At 42.2% G+C, this 15,324-nt stretch overlaps 1 protein-coding gene across 2 annotated transcripts in view; it reads right to left on the bottom strand.

The window, feature by feature from the left end:
• Window positions 1-15,324, bottom strand: part of fam222ba (family with sequence similarity 222 member Ba) — a 48,705-nt gene that overhangs the window by 27,022 nt on the left and 6,359 nt on the right. The gene's annotated exons all lie outside the window — the stretch shown is intronic.

Raw genomic sequence — 15,324 nt, 5'->3', positions numbered from 1 at the left:
TGGGTCAATACCACCCACCCACCTCCACACCACATCCTTCAAATAATTTCTCTCTCGAGAAACAACTGATCCCTCAAGTCATTTGTACTGCCTGCTTCAATGACATCTTGCAACTTATTCCACAATTCTATTAACCTTTGTGTGTTACAGCCCAACTTTCCTTTTTACTACCAGCTTACTCATTTTTGAACTTGTGGAACCATTGGAGAGTCCTCTGGTATTTGACTCATTATAATGACTAATTTGCCTGATGAATTATGCCAGTTCGCTTCATAATCTTCAAACTTTCAATTAGGTCACCATGAAGTCTCCTTTTTATAGAGGGCCCATCGTCCTCATTCTGCACTCAAAATTATTTCTTGATGGCCATTCCTGCCCCTTCTCAAAGGCAATAATACCCTCCCACAATTATGGAAACAAAACATTTAACCTGCATCATTTAGTTAACCTCAAGTTATACAACTCTCACTTATGAATTTAATGGTGCATTCCCTGTCTACCAAGTGAGCTTACAGTATCACTTTGGGAAACAGTTCACACCATAATTTGTAAAACCCAATACTAATTCTGGGGATTCATCAAGTCTCAGGCATAAAAAAAGCAGTTTTGTTAATTTGAAGCCATTAGAAGCAGAAGGAACACATTAGAGAAAGATTTCAACTAATCTCCCCTGTCCCCTCCAAAGTCTTACTTTCCTTATGGGCAGGAATCCTGTCCACTCAAATCTTTAATTAACTTCCCTATTTTTGACCTTTCCCTCCAGTCACTGACCCAAGTCTTTAAACAGCTTAAGAGTTCTGTGTTTCATGTCTGGTTTGCACAGTAACAGTTGTTGACTTTAACAAGGTCCTCCCTACCAAACTGAGGTCAGATAACACCACCTTATCAGTCTCAAAATAGAATTTTTGCTCTCCAAGGATCTTAAAAGCCAAGTCCTGTGGAGTGTCACAAGTTATTGTGCGTCAAGAAGCACTGTTGATGCAGGCACTAATCTGCTGGCAAAGCAGACATTTCTCACTGGTGTTGAATATTTATCATTAACACTTTGTTTCATAAAACTTTACATTTTAAAGCCTGCAGACCTGGGTGTGTGACAATGATATGCCCAACCATCTTTCCTCTTTGTACAGATAGAAAAGATGCCAGGTTGATCTATGGCCTGTGCTCAATCTCAACTACAGCAGTAATACAGGCACAGATGGTGTCACTCCACCGGGATAGATACTGGGGGTCTAGGTGGGGAAGCACAAATTTCAGCTTATTCAGTGATGTTTACTGCACACTTGCAGTGTACTGTGACTCCAAATAGCCCCCACCCCCGACCAATTAAATGGCTTGCCAAAACTCACTTTAACAAAGGTCATTTGGATGAGGTATTGGAAGATACTTTTGGAGTTGCATCTCAACAAGGAGGCAACACCTCCTGTAGGCAAAAGGAGAATATTACTGAGAAGAAACTAAACTATAGACAACCGGACAACCACATCACCAAATTCCTGTCAGTCTCCAGAGTTACTGATGCAAAAGCAAAATACTGCCGATGCTGGAAATCTGGAATAAAAACAGTAAATGGTGGAAATGCTGAGACAGTCTGGCAGCATCTGAGGAGAGAAACAGAGTTAATGTTTCAGGTAAACAACCTTTTATCAGAACTGATGAAAGTTTGCTGAAAAGATCATCTCACCACAGCTGCTGTCTGACCTGGAGTATTTTCACCATTGTGTTTTTATTCCAGAGTTCGAGTTTTATTATATTTGCTTCATTCAGCCCAGGGAAAAAGGTAGTTATGCCCCATGCCAGACTAAACTATGTATCGCTACTGCAAATTAGATTTGAAACATGATCTTAAAACAGCATAAAACCCCATGAATTTGAATCCCAATTTCGTGTGTACTCACCTTGGGGTAGGCACCATGCTGGGACAAATTCACCGACAATGCAATGTGAAACTACAGTTGCATCATCATACCCACAAATAAATGCCAGCGAGCCACTTCTGCTGCGATCCAGCAATATAAATGGGCAGCACAGATGCCAGTACCTTGACCTGATTACAAGCACCAAATCTCCAGCTCAGCATCTAACAGGATACCAGTACAATTAATGAGCAGACATTGTACCATAAGCACGCACACCACTCCAATAAAAAAATTCTTGCATAATTCCTCAAAGCCAACCCAGATGAATGGGCCTGGTTACTGCCAAGTTAGGTGTTAATTTGCTCTATTTTATTGGCTCTTCTGAAGTTTTTCATTCATTATTCACTAGCTGAAACAGCTGTCAACAGCAATATTTTCCAGCTTTACTGTCTGATGTTAGTGGAACCAGAATGTGATAGTGTGAAACACATTGAACATTACAGTCTTAATAAAAGACTGTCAAAAGAATTGCTAAAACTAGACTTCCACGTTCAAGATCTTCACACTCCTGTCAATTTTTACGAATACAGGAGCTTCTCAGATGAAAAAGGATGATTAACTCTCCTGGAGCACCTAGGTGAGAAAAATCACTCTTGGCTCATTGTCTCTCACTCAGCACTTCACAAACACGTCCTACTGTGTGTGCATTAGTGGTGGCTTATTGTGAATTCCAAGATCTATCCAGTCCACAAAGCTACCTGACCCTTAGTTTGAAAGCAGCTTACATGCATATAATTCTGCCAAGGGTGGGAAACTAGTTCATCTGTATTTTTATGGAGTGCATTTTAAAAAGCGGCATATTATTCAGCAAAAATTGATCACTGTCTAAGCCTCAGCACAGATTTACAGGATATAAAATCTGCAGAGGTGTGACTTCTGCAACAACCTACATTTATATAGCACCTTTAACATGGAAAAGTATCAAGGTACCATGCAGAAGCAGAGTCAAAAATAAATGCTGAGCCAAAGCTGGATGGGAGACAGAAGGGGGTGACTAAAAGCTTGATCAAAGGTGGGTTTTCAGGAGGGTGTTAAAAGGACGAGGAGGGGAGGATTTTATGAAGGTAATGACTTAAGTATGGGGCCTAAGCAGATGAAGGCCAAAGGTGAGGTGATGCACAAGAGTTGGAAGAATGAAGCGGGTTACAGGGCTAGAGAAAGTTGCAGATTGAGAGGGGCAAAGCTAAGGAGGAACTTAATCACAAGAATGGGAATATGAAAACTGCAGCATTGCTAGACCAAGAGCCAATGTAGGTCAGTGGGCACAGAGTGACAGATGAACAGGATTGTGTGTGGAATAGGGCAAGAGCAGCAGAATTTTGGTTGAACTGAAGTTTATGGGAGATGGAGGGTGAGAGATTGGCCAAGACAGGGTTGGAATAGAAGAGCCTGGAGGTAACAACAGTACAAATGAAGGTTTCAGCAGGCAGTCCTAGTAATGAAAAAACCTGGAGTTGGTAGCTCAGGATTTGATTTTACTTGAAATTTGAGCCAATATTCATATGCATCTATAAGGTTCAGTCAAAAAAAAATGTAAGGAAACATTTAATATTGTGCTAGAGTTGTACTTTGTACAAGCCATAATTTCAAACTGCAGCTGACAGTAAAATCAAGAACTCCCATTCCAAATCTAAAATATTTAATATGACAAGTGTTCCAGTGTCATTGTACAACATTGTAGCAGCAAAGTGCAAAGCAGGACAACATCATGGCATCTGCAAGTGATGAGGCTCTTTACCTCAAGCTCATCCATGCCTTTGTTACTTTCAGACTTTGGCTATTCCAATGTACTCATGGACAACCTCCCAAATTTGAAACGTTAACTCGGTTTCTCTCTCCACAGATGCTATCAGACCAGCTGAGTTTTTCCAGTATTTTCTGTTTTTGTCTCCCAAATTCTATCCTCCAACAACTTGGAGATTGAAAATTCTACAGCGCCCCCCCCAACCCCACCTTTTGACTAGCACCGTGTCCAGTTCACTCATCACCCCATCCTCGCTGACACACATTGGTACCTGGTCAGTGTTTTCAAATCACCCAACAGCCTCATCACTCGCCTATCTCTAATCTCCAGCCCCACATATTACTGATTTGCCCCTCATATCGACATTCCTCTAATTTAGGCCTTCTGAGTATCCCTGATATTAATCACTCCACCATTGGCAGACGTGCCTTCAGCTGCCTTGGCTGTAAAGTGCTGGAGATTTCTCCCTAAACTTCTCCAGCTCTCGTTCTCTCTTTCCTCCTTTAAGATGTTTCTTAAAATCTGTTTGATCAAGCCTTTGGTCATCTGCCCTATCTCATGTGGTTTGGTATCAAATGTAGCACTCCTGTGAAATAGCTTGGGACGTTTTACTACATTAAAGGCGCTACATAAATGCAAGCCGTTGTAGAGACCCAAAAATAAATGGTCTTGTAACCCAATCAGGAAAGAAATCATAGCACACTGCACCTTAGTTGCAAGTGGGTGGGGGGTGTTGGTTGAGAGGAGGAGATAGTGAAATACCTAATCCAAACAAACAGTTGGTTCTCTGGGGCTCTAAAAAGACAAATTGAGTTACAAGAGTCGCAGTGCATCGAACAGGTTGATTTGTTGCAAGGCATAATGGAAACCTTTTTTTGTTTTAAAAAAAAAGGCTGCAGAGTTTATAGTTTCCAAGACATGAGCAGACTGTTGCCATGGGGAATATAATGATAATGGTCAGAAGAGAAAGACTGGTTAAGTCTGGGGAAAATTAATAGTCCTGCAAAACCAATTTTTGCTCTGCTTTGCATTTTCACAACCCAGGTGCAGTATTACATGAAACACTGCGGAGAGCAAATCAGTAATTCTGTCCTTTGTATCCATTGTTGACATGACGGTGAGTATCGCATTCAAAAGACCTGCATTGTGTTTACATTTAATGCGACTAAATTAATGCAGACAAGACCCTGAACCCAGGGCACATGCAATAAAAAAATCTAGTGAGGTATGGGGGACCATGTTATCTGGTGGCATGAATTTATAATACTTTATTAGCATATATCTGTTACTCATTCACAAGTGGCTAACGACAGGCCTGCAACTACAATCATCAAGAAGACTAGACAATAAGCACCAAACCATCAGCAGAACTGATGCAGAATACGATAGCCTCAACAATTTTGAGTCTGACCTGGGAGGTGCCTGGTAGAAGTATCAAACAGAGATTAATTATCTTTTAGTCAGTTGAAAGTCATTACATTGTTGGCTCTCTTAACTTGCATAACCAGAAATATCAATAAAACTTTGATTTAACTTTCTATTCCAACAGGCCTCCAAAAAGAGGAGTTTGTTCATTAATTCAAGTTACACTTCAGATGTACACAAATTAATTACAATCCTCCAAATCAAACTTCCAGGGGCAGGTCAAGTAACTCCAGGTAAAGTTATATTGGAAATTTATTAGTATACCAACAGAAGCAGCATTTCTCTTCTTCCTCCTTTTTGCCAACAACTTTTCCCTCTTCTTTAAATGTTGGTCTTTCTGCTGGGAGCTTCCTGACCAAGTGGCCATTTCTCACATGGGTTCCAAGGCCCAGAGGCAGCAAGATACCAACAGCTGGGAACAGCCCAATCCACATGCACACAATAACTCAATATGAAATGTGACCATGGCAACTTCTGAGTACGAATGACCCAATTACTCACTGCCTTAACCACTGGGGATCTTTGCAAGCAGTTACTTTTTTTTTAAATTGTCGCTGCATTTTTCAACACAACTATTCTCCCTCCTGACTTTCTTCTTTCCTCCCCTCTAGCCTGTGTCATCATCCCACCCCAAGGAGGGAACATACTTCTCAAAGCCATCTTCAAATTGTGGCCCAAAGGCCAGGTATGACTTTCTATTTTCATCTCTGCAGCTCATGTAAAAGCATCAAACCCCACTCCAATGATTCAAGACATGGCGGGGTCAGATGGCCTGCTCTGGTTCATATGGGACAAAAAAAGTTAGCCACTTGCATCCCTCCTCTTCCACATCCCCACAAAGAGTACTTTTAAATTCTAGAAACTGAAGATTCTTGTTCAGAAACCTAGAATTCTCTAAAGACAGGGGGAAGAACATTTGCATTTAGATCGTGCCTTGCAAAACCTCAGGACATCCCAAAGCACTTTTTAAAAAGTACTGAATTGGCTGTAAGAAATGCTCTAACTTATTGTTGAAGAGAACCTTGGCACCTTCCACAAACAGTAATGTGATGACAACCAGATAATCTGCTCATTTTGAGCTGAGTTAATGGTTACATATTGGCCCAAGGATAACATCCCTGCTCTTCTTTGAAATCGTGCCACTGGATCTTTTACATCCAATTGAGTGGGCAGACAAGGCCACATATCACCAAAAACACAGCAGCACTTCCTCAGCTTTGCAAGTGTCAGCCTAGATTATGAGCTCTGGTCTCTGCAACAGGGCCTTCTGACTCGAGAGCTGAAAGTGCTACCCACCGAGCCACAGTTTGTTGTAGTGCCATTGTCACAAGGACTGCAGTGATTCAAGGGAAAAGTCCTTCAGAGGACACCTAGGAATGGGACAATAGAGACAACCATGTCAGGGTCACGTATATATTGGAGTGAAATAAAATCTCATTCTAGTCTGGACACTTCCGGCCTGTTCTTTGGAGGAGAGAGAAAAAAAGCAGGGAAGGGAGAGATAGTTGTTGGTTACAGTGCTTGTTCTTTCTCCTCTTCTGCCTGCAACTCCATCTGCAGCAGACCTGGAAGTTCTGCCTGAGCCAAATGGTCACAGCTAAGATCTATTTAACAGTCTATTGGGGGGAGGCAATGGCATAGTGGTATTATTGCTAGACGATTAACCCAGAGACCCAGAGTAATGCCCTGGGGATCCGGTTTCAAATCCTGCCACGGCAGATGGTGGAATTTGAATTCAATTAAAAAAAAATCTGGAATTATATTTTTGTAAAAACCCATCTGGTTCACTAATGTCCTTTAGGGAAGGGAATCTGCCATCCTTACCTGGTCTGGTCTACATGTGACTCCAGACCCACAGCAATGTGGTTGACTCCTAAATGCCCTCTGAAATGGCCTAGCAAGCCACTCAGTTGTAACAAACTGCTACAAAGTCACAAAAAAAAAGGAACGGAACCTGACGGACCACCCAGCATCAACCGGCAATGACAATGTCAACCGCAGCAAAGTCCTCCTTACTAACATCTGGGGGCTAGTCAAACAACAGCCTGACATAGTCATCCTCACAGAATCATACCTTGCAGATACCACCAGACACCACCATGTCCCAAACACCACCACCACCATTATTCCTGGGTAGGCAGGACCGGCAGGACAGACCCAGCAGAGGTGGCGGCACAAGTGGTATACAGTCAGGAGGGAGTTGCCCTGGGAGTCCTCAACATCAACCCCATGAAGTCCCGTGGCATCAGGACAAATGTGGGCAAGGGAATCTCCTGATTACCATGTATCACTCTCCCCCCAATGATGAATCAGTGCTCCTCCATGTTGAACGCCACTTGGAGGAAGCACTGAAGGTGGCAAGGGCACAGAATGTACTCTGGGTGGGGGACTTCAATGTCCATCACCAAGAGTGGCTCGGTAGCACCACTACTGACCTAACCCTAAATGACATAGCTGCTAGGCTGGGACTGTGGCAGGTGGTGAGAGAACCAACAAGAGGGAAAAACATACTTGACCTCATCCTCACCAACCTGCCTGCTGCGGATGCATCTGTCCATGACAGTATCGGTAGGAGTGACCACCGCAGTTGTTGTGCAGAATAAGTCCCGCATTGACATTGAGGATACCCTTCATTGTGTTTTGTGGCACTACCACCATGTTAAACGGGATTTCGAACCGAACAACTCAACACTGAGCATCCATGAGGTGCTGTGGTTCAGCAGCAGAATTGTACTCGAACACAATCTGTAACCTCATGGCCTGGCATATCCCTCACTCTACTATTATCAAACCAGGGGATCAACACTGGTTCAATGAAGAGTGTGGGAGGCCATGCCAGGAGCAGCACCAGGCATACCTAAAAATGAGGTGTCAACCTGGTGAAGCTATAACACAGGACTATTTGCATGCCAAACAGCATAAGCAGCAATAGACAGGGCTAAGCGACCCCACAGCCAACAGATCAGGTCTAAACTCTGCAGTTCTGCCATTTCCAGTCGTGAATGGTGGTAGACAATTAAACAACTCATTGGAGGCAGCGGCTCCACAAATACCTCCATCCTCAATGATGGAGGAGCCCAACACATCAGCACAAAAGATAAGGCCGAAGCATTCACAACAATCTTCAGCCAGAAGTGCTGAGTGGAAGATCCATCTCTGCCTCCTCCGGAGGTCTCCAGCATCACAGATGCCAGTCTTCAGCCAGTTCGATTCACTCCATGTGATATCAAGAAACAGCTGAAGGCACTGGAGCAAAGGCTATGGGCCCTGACAATATTCCGGCAATAGTATTGAAAACTTGTGCTCCCGAACTTGCAGCACCCCTAGCCAAGCTGTTCCAGTACAGTTACAACTGGCATCAACCCAACTATGTGGAAAATTTTCTAGGTACATCTTGTACAGAAAAAGCAGGACACATCCAACTCGGCCAATTACCGCCCCATTAGTCTACTCTCCCTCATCAGTTAAGTAATGGAAGGGGTCATCAACAGTGTGAGAATGACTGCTCTTGACATCAAGGCAGCATTTGACAGAGTGTGCCACCAAGGAGCCCTAGCAAAACTGGAATCAATGGCAATCAGGGGGAAAATTCTCTGCTGGTTGGAGTCATATCTAGCACAAAGGGAGACAGTTATGGTTGTTGGAGGTCAGTCATCTCAGCTCCAGGGCATCACTGCAAGAATTCCTCAGGGTAGTGTCCTTGGCCCAACCATCTTCAGCTGCTTCATCAATGACCTTCCTTCCATTATAAAGGTCAGAAGTGGGGGTGTTCGCTGATGATTGCACAATATTCAGCACCATTCCATCTACAAGGCACAAGCCAGGAGTGTAATGAAATACTCCCTGCTTGCCTGGATGAGAGCAGCACCTACAACACAAGCTGCTTGACACTGCCCAGGACAAAACAGCCTGGTTGAGTGGCACCACATTCACAAACATTCACTCCCTCCACCACTGACACACAGAAGCAGCAGTGTGTACCATCTGCAAGATGCACTGCAGGAATTCAACAAGGCTCTTGGCACAGCACCTTCCAAACCCATGACCACTACCATCTAGAAGGACAAGGGCAGCAGATAGATGAGAACACCACCACCTAGAAGTTCCCCTCCAAGTCACACACCATCCTGACTTGGAAATATATCGCCGTTCCTTCACTGTCGCTGGGTCAAAATCCTGGAACTCCCTCCCTAACAGCACTGTGGGTGTATCTACACCACATGGACTGCAGCGGTTCAAGGCAGCAGCTCACCACCACCTTCTCAAGGAAAACTAGGGATGGGCAATAAATGCTGAACCAGCCAGCAAAGCCCACATCCCATGAATTAATAGAAAAAAAATGAAGTCGTTTTTCCTCATTTTGTTAGGAGGAAGAATGATGGGTTGGCTTGAAGATCTCAAATCCACACTATTTCATCTAACTTAAACTATGCTTTTTACATTTAATTACAATGAACCTTACATAGCCCGGGCTAAACATTTGCTTTGCAGCTTTATCCATTTTAAAAATCATTGTAGTACAAAAGACTACCTTCCTTACATCTAGTTTATAAGAAAAAAGGGCTTCAACCTCACTGACAATGACCTTCCTGTCATCTACGTTTGAACAAAGCCTGCTGGACTGGTATAATTTCTACCCACCTGCCATGCTAACAGCATTCACTTCAAACTTGAAAGATCAAGTGTACCTCATGGAGCTGACCCATTTTTCAGAGGATTACGAAATTTGTTAAATATCCTGCAGCACCCAATATGTAATACTTTTAACACATCACTTCGGTTTCAAATTCTGAAATGAAAATACGTGTGCAACATGCCAAAGAACAAAGCTCACTGTCATAACAATGCAGCAAAGGAAACAAAATAAGCTTAATAACTTTGGAATCAGGCCAACATGAACTCTGGGAGATTAGAGTACAGATGGGAATCAACTGGCGTATGCAACATTTTAAAAGCTGAACTGTCACACAGCTGGTGACCCATCTTCAATAATGTAAATGGTGCATTGCAATTCAACCAGCAAAATTACTTTCAGTACTGTTGCAAGTTTGAGATTGCCTAATATTACAGCCAGCACAAGTAGAATGAGAGACTTGGGGGTGCAAGGGGGACAATTTGAAAATGGTAGCCCGAAAAATCATAGCAGTTAACAAACGTGCTAATTTCAATACATTTAGTACTCAAAAAGGTTAATCTGCTCAGTTTCAATTCAATGATGTGTAGAAGTAATGAGAAATGGGTATAGCTGTAACTTGAGCAAATTTGTCTCCTACGTGCGATGCATTTCTGTACTGGGTGCTTCGAACAGCAGCTGAGTGCAAATGGCTTAGGACTGGAATGATGAACTGCCGCTCTAGTGAATAGTTGAGGTAAAGTTTACTAAAACCAAATCGAATTGAAATTTGGATATCATATTAGACAATATAAAATAATGGCAACAACTCTAAAGGAGCAGAGGCACATGGTGGGTTTGAATTGGTCATTGGGGGGTGGCAGGACAGGTTGAAAGCACAGTTAATGAAGCATCCAGTATCCCAGGCTTTACTGATCGGGGCATGGAGTGCAGGAGTAGAGAGGCTGTGTTGAATTTGCATGTGTCACTGGTTCGACTTTAGCTCGAGTGTTACAGCCAGTTCTGGGAGCCACACTTTGTGGGGTGGGGGAATGCAAGGGCATTGGAGCGGGTGCGGAAGAGATTCACAAGAGTGGTTCCAGCCAGTGTAGGGTTGGATTTGAGAAGTGGTTGGGGTTCAGGTGCACTGCCTGGGAGTGTGGAGGAGGCAGGATTTAATTGAGGCATTCAAAGCAGAATTAGACTGTTTTCTGAAGAGGAAGATTGCGCACCCTGTAACCCTTACAGGGAGAAGGCAGCAGATTGGCACTAACTAAGCTGAACTTTCAGAGAGGCGGTGCAGACATGATAGGCCGAGTGTCTTCCTGCTGGGCCGTAACAATGCTGAGCTTCTATTCATAAAATTCAAATTTGGATATTAATACAACTGCAAATTCAAAATATAATCTCTTCGTCAAGCTTTGCTCTTTTGTATAGGGAGAATGGGGGTAAAAATAGCCACGGACAAGTATACTATGCAGCCTTAAGCTGTAGGTTAAGATAAATCAATGCAGGAATTTGTACAAACGTACCAATCTAACACTTGGTATTATAAAGAATCCTCAGCATTAATTAGTGTCTTGTAGAATTTGTGGGTTTTCATTTTTGAAGTTTGATTTGAGCAGGCAGCTATTATCCTCTTGGTGCTCGGACCTCAAGTTACAATCTGAAATCATTACTTAAATCTGCAATATCTGGTGATAAAGTTGGTGGTTTAGATTTCACTAATTTTGGAAGAGGTTTTTATTTGGAAAGAGAAAGAATGTCTGACACCAGCACATAGGAAACTTGTTGAGTCACTTGGTTCATTATTGGGAAGCCTCAATTTGTTCTGCACATAGCTAGTGTTTTCTAATCGAGATTGCATTTCAACCAAATTTGGGTCATATTGATTTATATGTACTGCTGATATCCTGTTTAGACTTGACTGATATTATGCAGCAAACATAGGTGTTTGAAGTAAACACATCTCCAATGACTTGCTCTGAGTTTTGTCTGGGGTTGTTAAGCAAAGAGTATTGCCCAAGATCAGTGTTAGTAAGTTCATATTTACTCACATTATACAGCCAGACCTCATCAGAAATAGGGACTGAGGGTCACATGTTTATTGATATACACAGGAGCTCAATGTAAACACAGCCAACACGACAAGATCGGTACACCATACCTTTTCCTTCCTACCCAAGGGCTTGACTTGTACAAGACCAACAGCTTTCCTTTGGAAGATGGGCGAGGGGAGGTTCCAACATAAAATGCCAGAGGCAGGACCAAACTGTTTTGTAACAGCACGTAAGAGTTTCAGATAATGGGAGCACATTGATTAACTAAGCTGAACTTTTTTTTTTGAGCAGTCACCTTGCAACCACTACAGCGGACCACATGCACTAACTTCTAAAATGCCATGGGAGGTACTATAAATAACTAATTGAATACTCTTGCTATCAGTTCTTAACTAAACTGATGTGTAGCATTCCAATGGATGGTGACAAGGCAGCAGGGAGGATTGAATAAAGAAAGGAGAACAGAAGCCTTTAATTAAGTCCCTCTAAATATTGCCTCTTGCTGATGGATCATAAATCACTTGGGCAATAGACACAAAAAAGGTGCTGCACAAACAAACTATACTGCCAGATCTACGACATGGTGGTCAACCGGCTGCCAAGAGGGAAAAGATGAAAAGAAAAATTCACTGCCACAAATAATCTTTTAGTTGTGACATTAGTCCCACTCCCTATTGTTAGGTTGCCTTCATCTGGTGGCCTGAGAAGTGCTCACATATATAGATAGCTAGAGAGCTCAGCCTCAGATCATCACCCATAGAATCTACAATTATCACTGAGCCTCTCAAACCTTAACTGCTGCACTCCCAGGCTGTTCAGATTTTCAGCTCACAGCAAAATAAAAAACTTGCCTGAAGAAATACATTAGTTGCCATTTCAAAAGTCTATGAAGAGATTTATAGTCTTCTGCCTCACTCGAATTAAACACAGCCTTGCTTTTGCAGCAAATTTTGATTGTGAGAAAATAGTATTTGACATTGTTTTGCTCAGAAATAAAGCTGCTACATACATCCGGGATTTTGATTTCTCCTGCATATTGTGCTCTAAGGGTGTACAAGTTGCCAGTGTTCCTGCAGTTTTGCTCCTGACATTCATTATGCTATCACACCGGCGCCATCACATGCCAATTTTTCCAATTTAACTGACAGGTCATTCGCTCAAATGAGAAGTCATCCAATTTTCCCCATTTCCTTTGCTCCCACCTCTTTTCCAACCCGTCCCTCAAAACGAGAAATAAAACTTGCACAAATTGACATGACGTCCGGGATACCTGGTTGGTTTTGAACTCGTCAGTAAACAAGTGGAGGGGACCGAAAACTAAAACATACGCGCATCCTGAACCATCCATCAGATTAATGGTCTTGTCATCAATAGAGGTGCTGTGGGCATGATACAGCACTATACATACATCATCCAATGATCTGCATTCCATTCTGCAGAGGATGGATGACATTCCACTAAAGTACAGAAATGTACTTTTCAAATCAGTTCAGTACCTGGGGAACAGACAAGCATTGGTTCATTGAACTGGAGCTCATGCTACTTTGCATGATGAATTTAAAATCAGCAAGACATCCCAGGGTGAAAGTGATGGAATATTCCACTACTTTGGATATATTTATCAGGTGTTATATTACATTTCACCTGCGTTCTCAATTAATATATAGATGAAAACCAGGCCTCCAACAATTAGCCCCATTTGCCATGGATGTTATCAGAAATAGTGACTTTGAAATGTTCATCAGTTATTCAAAGCTTGAGGGGATAAGGTTCAATATAACTCACTGGGAACAACGTGTTCAAATCAAGTGAACAGCTCCTGGGGTTATGTTCTTCTACATGTCCTTATGGTATATCTATTTCCCCACACCATCCTCCTTCACAAATGCCACATTTTTAATGAAGTTCCATAACATTCTCAATACCCAAATCCATCTGGATTCAAGTGGTTATTGGCTATCCCAGGCGAAATGGTCATATGCAGTACTATGTTGTTATATTTGTGTTTGGGCCGGGGGGGGGGAGGGGGGTAGACATCCGACTTGGAGGCATTTATAATCCCACAGATAGTAACTTTGCACCATTGGCTCTTAAGCCAAGCACACGCACCTAATGTCTGAACCTGCAGTTCCTCTGGTATGGAGCTAGATTACTATTGTAGCACATCATTAGGGTAAAACTAGCCTGTTTTGCAACATTTTAAACCCAGGTCCAGTTCTCAGTGAATTCAGCTTCACAATTCACACTACAATCTATACTCCTTGGTTATGCCTCTAGGGAGCGAATAACAGAAATAAAAGGCGAAAGGTGTGTTCACCAGCGCTGGGTGATTTAATCACAAGGTATCATTCAGGCAAAAAAACCACCACGCATTCAAAACAGCACCAGCACATGACCTAATTTCAGATAAGCCTGGTTTATAGACATCAATTTGGAACGGAGTAACCTACTTCAAGTAGTGAGTGGGTAAGCCATATTTTAGGCTGAGTTGGACCTGCCTGCCATTATAAATCACAAAACAATACTGTCAACTTAATACTGGTGTAAACCTGCAGAAAAATGTGGAGTGGAATACAGAATGAAACTAATACTGAAGCAACTAATTTCAGGCCAACAGTAGAGATTGTATACAAAGTTGTATTATTTTCCATGACTGAAAAATTAAAACTACAAATCACTAGTTTAACCTTGTTTTTATGGAGAAGCTGTTTTATTTTTCCTGTAAGCATTATTAGTGAGAAGTTAGAGGTGTGAGTTCCTGAATCAACTGTACACAGCAAAACAGAATTCTATTGCAAGTGTTTCCATAATGGTGAGACCAAACAACAAAATCTCCAAAGGCTCAGCTTGGTGGTAACAGCAAATTGTTACTCAAAGGCTGGTAGGGTGACTGTTTCAAAATCAGCTTCAGGTTAATTCCCCAATGGAGGGATGCCAACGATCCTTTGTGGACAATGGCTAATTACCTTACCTTACCTTATCCAGCAATGGTAAACTCATGACCTACTTTTTCAAAAATGTGTAAACCTGATGTTCAACACTAAGTCACCAGAAAATCATAGAATTATACAGCACAGGACATCATTCAGCCCATCATGTCTGTGTTGGCTCTTGAAAGAGCTATTCAATTTGTCCCACTCTTTTTTTTTTCCTTTAAGTATTTATCCAATTTCATTTTTAAATTTACTATGGAATCTGTTTCCACCACCCTTTCAGGTAGTGCATTTCAGACCATAACTTGCTACACGAAAAGAAACTGGCTTGAATGCAGATTCATCCGTAAAAGGAGTCACATCCAATGGCCGATAATGTCCTTTTAGACATCCACTGCCTATATCTTGAGGAAAAATGCCAATGGGCCATTTAAATCAGCTTGTGGGCAGGTGCTTATTAGGGATAGTTGCAATTACCACAACTACCTATTACACTCACTTTTCGCAAGATCTTTCATTTTGTCGAGGGAAATACTGATTGGAACGCTCACAGAACAATCACACGATATTTTAAAAATGCTGAAAACACATTCGACAGAATCAGAAAAGTGAAAATATGGTTTGTGTTTCT

The sequence above is a fragment of the Cetorhinus maximus genome, chromosome 9 (genome assembly GCF_964194155.1).
Source record: "Cetorhinus maximus chromosome 9, sCetMax3.hap1.1, whole genome shotgun sequence".
In the NCBI taxonomy this organism is placed as follows: domain Eukaryota; kingdom Metazoa; phylum Chordata; class Chondrichthyes; order Lamniformes; family Cetorhinidae; genus Cetorhinus; species Cetorhinus maximus.
This window is presented reverse-complemented; position numbering and strand designations above follow the sequence as displayed.